This window comes from Oncorhynchus kisutch, unplaced genomic scaffold (genome assembly GCF_002021735.2).
Source record: "Oncorhynchus kisutch isolate 150728-3 unplaced genomic scaffold, Okis_V2 Okis09a-Okis19a_hom, whole genome shotgun sequence".
Lineage (NCBI taxonomy): Eukaryota > Metazoa > Chordata > Actinopteri > Salmoniformes > Salmonidae > Oncorhynchus > Oncorhynchus kisutch.
Window position 1 is genome coordinate 17,352,089 of NW_022261985.1, and position 6,979 is coordinate 17,359,067.

Here is a 6,979-nt window from a genome sequence, read left to right on the forward strand (position 1 = left end):
TATAGTGTCTGAGACCATGTCTATAATAACAGGTTAGAGACCAGCCCAGGTAGTATAGAGTCTGAGAGACCATGTCTATAATAACAGGTTAGAGACCAGCCCAGGTAGTATAGTGTCTGAGAGACCATGTCTATAATAACAGGTTAGAGACCAGCCCAGGTAGTATAGTGTCTGAGAGACCATGTCTATAATAACAGGTTAGAGACCAGCCCAGGTAGTATAGTGTCTGAGAGACCATGTCTATAATAACAGGTTAGAGACCAGCCCAGGTAGTATAGTGTCTGAGACCATGTCTATAATAACAGGTTAGAGACCAGCCCAGGTAGTATAGTGTCTGAGGGACTCACCGATGACTAATGATAACAGGTTAGAGACCAGCCCAGGTAGTATAGTGTCTGAGAGACCATGTCTATAATAACAGGTTAGAGACCAGCCCAGGTAGTATAGTGTCTGAGAGACCATGTCTATAATAACAGGTTAAAGACCAGCCCAGGTAGTATAGTGTCTGAGAGACCATGTCTATAATAACAGGTTAGAGACCAGCCCAGGTAGTATAGTGTCTGAGACCATGTCTATAATAACAGGTTAGAGACCAGCCCAGGTAGTATAGTGTCTGAGGGACCATGTCTATAATAACAGGTTAGAGACCAGTCCAGGTAGTATAGTGTCTGAGACCATGTCTATAATAACAGGTTAGAGACCAGCCCAGGTAGTATAGTGTCTGAGACCATGTCTATAATAACAGGTTAGAGACCAGCCCAGGTAGTATAGTGTCTGAGACCATGTCTATAATAACAGGTTAGAGACCAGCCCAGGTAGTATAGTGTCTGAGACCATGTCTATAATAACAGGTTAGAGACCAGCCCAGGTAGTATAGTGTTTGAGAGACCATGTCTATAATAACAGGTTAGAGACCAGCCCAGGTAGTATAGTGTCTGAGAGACCATGTCTATAATAACAGGTTAGAGACCAGCCCAGCTAGTATAGTGTCTGAGACCATGTCTATAATAACAGGTTAGAGACCAGTCCAGGTAGTATAGTGTCTGAGAGACCATGTCTATAATAACAGGTTAGAGACCAGTCCAGGTAGTATAGTGTCTGAGACCATGTCTATAATAACAGGTTAGAGACCAGTCCAGGTAGTATAGTGTCTGAGACCATGTCTATAATAACAGGTTAGAGACCAGCCCAGCTAGTATAGTGTCTGAGACCATGTCTATAATAACAGGTTAGAGACCAGTCCAGGTAGTATAGTGTCTGAGAGACCATGTCTATGATAACAGGTTAGAGACCAGTCCAGGTAGTATAGTGTCTGAGAGACCATGTCTATGATAACAGGTTAGAGACCAGCCCAAGTAGTATAGTGTCTGAGACCATGTCTATAATAACAGGTTAGAGACCAGCCCAGGCTGGCAGGCTTGTTTTCGAGTTGCTGTGCGTTTTGTTGCTAACCTGTTTTGCTACCTGACAACTTTACGGTTTTCACTTTTTAATTACCGTTCATATATTTATTTATTTTTTCCTCAACTTTTTCACTCCGGACGCTTTATCTGGACACGATTCGTCAGGACCTCCAACAGCCGAAGCTAAGTAGTAACATTAACATGATGACTTCTAATTGCAGCCGCTGTACTCGGCTTACGGCGAGGATAGCTGTGCTGCAAGCCCAGCTTCAGACGCAATCGTTAGGCAAGGGTAATTTCAGTGTAGGAAAGGATGAAATAGCGTCTGTGGCACCAGTAAGTACAGATAGTAGTGTAAATCCCCTGGCACAGTCCCCGCAGCCGGACAACTTTCTCACGGTTTCTGGAAGGAAATGCTGTAGGAACGCTCAACCGGTGTCGCTCATTCAGCCGACAGAAACTTTCAACCGGTTTTCCCCATTAAGCAGCGGGTCGGAGTCAGAGGCCGATTCTTCTCTGGTCTCTACTCCTCCCGTTACCGGGTCTGAGACGCCGAAGCTTGCCACCATTAGCTCTGACAAATTGAAAACTCTAGTCATTGGCGACTCCATTACCCGCAGTATTAGACTTAAAGCGAATCATCCAGCGATCATACACTGTTTACCCGGGGGCAGGGCTACCGACGTTAAGGCTAATCTGAAGATGGTGCTGGCTAAAGCTAAAACTGGCGAGTGTAGAGAGTATAGAGATATTGTTATCCACGTCGGCACCAACGATGTTAGGATGAAACAGTCAGAAATCACTAAGCGCAACATAGCTTCTGCGTGCATATCAGCTAGAAAGATGTGTCGGCATCGAGTAATTGTCTCTGGCCCCCTCCCAGTTAGGGGGAGTGATGAGCTCTACAGCAGAGTCTCACAACTCAATCGCTGGTTGAAAACTGTTTTCTGCCCCTCCCAAAAGTTAGAATTTGTAGATAATTGGCCCTCTTTCTGGGACTCACCCACAAACAGGACCAAGCCTGACCTGCTGAGGAGTGACGGACTCCATCCTAGCTGGAGGGGTGCTCTCATCTTATCTACCAACATAGACAGGGCTCTAACTCCTCTAGCTCCACAATGAAATAGGGTGCAGGCCAGGCAGCAGGCTGTTAGCCAGCCTGCCAGCATAGTGGAGTCTGCCATTAGCACAGTCAGTGTAGTCAGCTCAGCTATCACCATTGAGACCGTGTCTGTGCCTCGACCTAGGTTGGGCAAAACTAAACATGGCGGTGTTCGCCTTAGCAATCTCACTAGGATAAAGACCACCTCCATTCCTGTCATTACTGAAAGAGATCATGATACCTCACATCTCAAAATAGGGCTACTTAATGTTAGATCCCTTACTTCAAAGGCAATTATAGTCAATGAACTAATCACTGATCATAATCTTGATGTGATTGGCCTGACTGAAACATGGCTTAAGCCTGATGAATTTACTGTTTTAAATGAGGCCTCACCTCCTGGCTACACTAGTGACCATATCCCCCGTGCATCCCGCAAAGGCGGAGGTGTTGCTAACATTTACGATGGCAAATTTCAATTTACAAAAAAAAAAATGACATTTTCGTCTTTTGAGCTTCTAGTCATGAAATCTATGCAGCCTACTCAATCACTTTTTATAGCTACTGTTTACAGGCCTCCTGGGCCATATACAGCGTTTCTCACTGAGTTCCCTGAATTCCTATCGGACCTTGTAGTCATAGCAGATAATATTCTAATCTTTGGTGACTTTAATATTCACATGGAAAAGTCCACAGACCCACTCCAAAAGGCTTTCAGAGCCATCATCGACTCAGTGGGTTTTGTCCAACATGTCTCTGGACCCACTCACTGTCACAGTCATACGCTGGACCTAGTTTTGTCCCATGGAATAAATGTGGTGGATCTTAATGTTTTTCCTCATAATCCTGGACTATCGGACCACCATTTTATTACGTTTGCAATTGCAACAAATAATCTGCTTAGACCCCAACCAAGGAACATCAAAAGTCGTGCTATAAATTCACAGACAACACAAAGATTCCTTGATGCCCTTCCAGACTCCCTCTGCCTACCCAAGGACGCCAGAGGACAAAAATCAGTTAACCACCTAACTGAGGATCTCAATCTAACCCTGCGCAATACCCTAGATGCAGTTGCACCCCTAAAAACAAAAAAATGTCTCATAAGAAACTAGCTCCCTGGTACACAGAAAATACCCGAGCTCTGAAGCAAGCTTCCAGAAAATTGGAACGGAAATGGCGCCACACCAAACTGGAAGTCTTCCGACTAGCTTGGAAGGACGGTACCGTGCAGTACCGTAGAGCCCTTACTGCTGCTCGATAATCCTATTTTTCTAACTTAATTGAGGAAAATAAGAACAATCCGAAATTCCTTTTTAATACTGTCGCAAAGCTAACTAAAAAGCAGCATTCCCCAAGAGAGGATGACTTTCACTTTAGCAGTGATAAATTCATGAACTTCTTTGAGGAAAAGATTATGATTATTAGAAAGCAAATTACGGACTCCTCTTTAAACCTGCGTATTCCTCCAAACCTCAGTTGTCCTGAGTCTGCACAACTCTGCCAGGACCTAGGATCAAGAGAGACGCTCAAGTGTTTTAGTACTATATCTCTTGACACAATGATGAAAATAATCATGGCCTCTAAACCTTCAAGCTGCATACTGGACCCTATTCCAACTAAACTACTGAAAGAGCTGCTTCCTGTGCTTGGCCCTCCTATGTTGAACATAATAAACGGCTCTCTATCCACTGGATGTGTACCAAACTCACTAAAAGTGGCAGTAATAAAGCCTCTCTTGAAAAAGCCAAACCTTGACCCAGAAAATATAAAAAACTATCGGCCTATATCGAATCTTCCATTCCTCTCAAAAATTTTAGAGAAGGCTGTTGCGCAGCAACTCACTGCCTTCCTGAAGACAAACAATGTATACGAAATGCTTCAGTCTGGTTTTAGACCCCATCATAGCACTGAGACGGCACTTGTGAAGGTGGTAAATGACATTTTAATGGCATCGGACCGAGGCTCTGCATCTGTCCTCGTGCTCCTAGACCTTAGTGCTGCTTTTGATACCATCGATCACCACATTCTTTTGGAGAGATTGGAAACCCAAATTGGTCTACACGGACATGTTCTGGCCTGGTTTAGATCTTATCTGTCGGAAAGATATCAGTTTGTCTCTGTGAATGGTTTGTCCTCTGACAAATCAACTGTAAATTTCGGTGTTCCTCAAGGTTCCGTTTTAGGACCACTATTGTTTTCACTATATATTTTACCTCTTGGGGATGTTATTCGAAAACATAATGTAAACTTTCACTGCTATGCGGATGACACACAGCTGTACATTTCAATGAAACATGGTGAAGCCCCAAAATTGCCCTCGCTAGAAGCATGTGTTTCAGACATAAGGAAGTGGATGGCTGCAAACTTTCTACTATTAAACTCGGACAAAACAGAGATGCTTGTTCTAGGTCCCAAGAAACAAAGAGATCTTCTGTTGAATCTGACAATTAATCTTAATGGTTGTACAGTCGTCTCAAATAAAACTGTGAAGGACCTCGGCGTTACTCTGGACCCTGATCTCTCTTTTGAAGAACATATCAAGACTATTTCGAGGACAGCTTTTTTCCATCTACGTAACATTGCAAAAATCAGAAACTTTCTGTCCAAAAATGATGCAGAAAAATTAATCCATGCTTTTGTCACTTCTAGGTTAGACTACTGCAATGCTCTATTTTCCGGCTACCCGGATAAAGCACTAAATAAACTTCAGTTAGTGCTAAATACGGCTGCTAGAATCCTGACTAGAACCAAAAAATTTGATCATATTACTCCAGTGCTAGCCTCTCTACACTGGCTTCCTGTCAAAGCAAGGGCTGATTTCAAGGTTTTACTGCTAACCTACAAAGCATTACATGGGCTTGCTCCTACCTATCTCTCTGATTTGGTCCTGCCGTACATACCTATACGTACGCTACGGTCACAAGACGCAGGCCTCCTAATTGTCCCTAGAATTTCTAAGCAAACAGCTGGAGGCAAGGCTTTCTCCTATAGAGCTCCATTTTTATGGAACGGTCTGCCTACCCATGTCAGAGACGCAAACTCGGTCTCAACCTTTAAGTCTTTACTGAAGACTCATCTCTTCAGTGGGTCATATGATTGAGTGTAGTCTGGCCCAGGAGTGGGAAGGTGAACGGAAAGGCTCTGGAGCAACGAACCGCCCTTGCTGTCTCTGCCTGGCCGGTTCCCCTCTTTCCACTGGGATTCTCTGCCTCTAACCCTATTACAGGGGCTGAGTCACTGGCTTGCTGGGGCTCTCTCATGCCGTCCCTGGAGGGGGTGCGTCACCTGAGTGGGTTGATTCACTGTTGTGGTCATCCTGTCTGGGTTGGCGCCCCCCCCCCCCCCCCTTGGGTTGTGCCGTGGCGGAGATCTTTGTGGGCTATACTCAGCCTTGTCTCAGGATGGTAAGTTGGTGGTTGAAGATATCCCTCTAGTGGTGTGGGGGCTGTGCTTTGGCAAAGTGGGTGGGGTTATATCCTTCCTGTTTGGCCCTGTCCGGGGGTGTCCTCGGATGGGGCCACAGTGTCTCCTGACCCCTCCTGTCTCAGCCTCCAGTATTTATGCTGCAGTAGTTTATGTGTCGGGGGGCTGGGGTCAGTTTGTTATATCTGGAGTACTTCTCCTGTCCTATTCGGTGTCCTGTGTGAATCTAAGTGTGCGTTCTCTAATTCTCTCCTTCTCTCTTTCTTTCTCTCTCTCGGAGGACCTGAGCCCTAGGACCATGCCCCAGGACTACCTGACATGATGACTCCTTGCTGTCCCCAGTCCACCTGGCCATGCTGCTGTTCCAGTTTCAACTGACCTGAGCCCTAGGACCATGCCCCAGGACTACCTGACATGATGACTCCTTGCTGTCCCCAGTCTACCTGGCCATGCTGCTGCTCCAGTTTCAACTTCCACCTGACTGTGCTGCTGCTCTAGTTTCAACTGTTCTGCCTTATTATTATTCGACCATGCTGGTCATTTATGAACATTGAACATCTTGACCATGTTCTGTTATAATCTCTACCCGGCACAGCCAGAAGAGGACTGGCCACCCCACATAGCCTGGTTCCTCTCTAGGTTTCTTCCTAGGTATTGGCCTTTCTAGGGAGTTTTTCCTAGCCACCGTGCTTCTCCACCTGCATTGCTTGCTGTTTGGGGTTTTAGGCTGGGTTTCTGTACAGCACTTTGAGATATCAGCTGATGTACGAAGGGCTATATAAATACATTTGATTTGATTTGATTTGATTTGAGGTAGTATAGTGTCTGAGACCATGTCTATGATAACAGGTTAGAGACCAGCCCAGGTAGTAAAGTGTCTGAGACCATGTCTATAATAACAGGTTAGAGACCAGCCCAGGTAGTATAGTGCCTGAGACCATGTCTATAATAACAGGTTAGAGACCAGCCCAGGTAGTATAGTGTCTGAGACCATGTCTATAATAACAGGTTAGAGACCAGCCCAGGTAGTATAGTGTCTGAGAGACCA

General features: G+C 45.2%; 1 protein-coding gene across 2 annotated transcripts in view; it reads right to left on the minus strand.

Annotated features, from left to right (window-relative positions):
* The window catches only part of ptpro (protein tyrosine phosphatase receptor type O), a 102,993-nt gene that overhangs the window by 55,494 nt on the left and 40,520 nt on the right, over nt 1–6,979 (minus strand). The window lies entirely within an intron of this gene.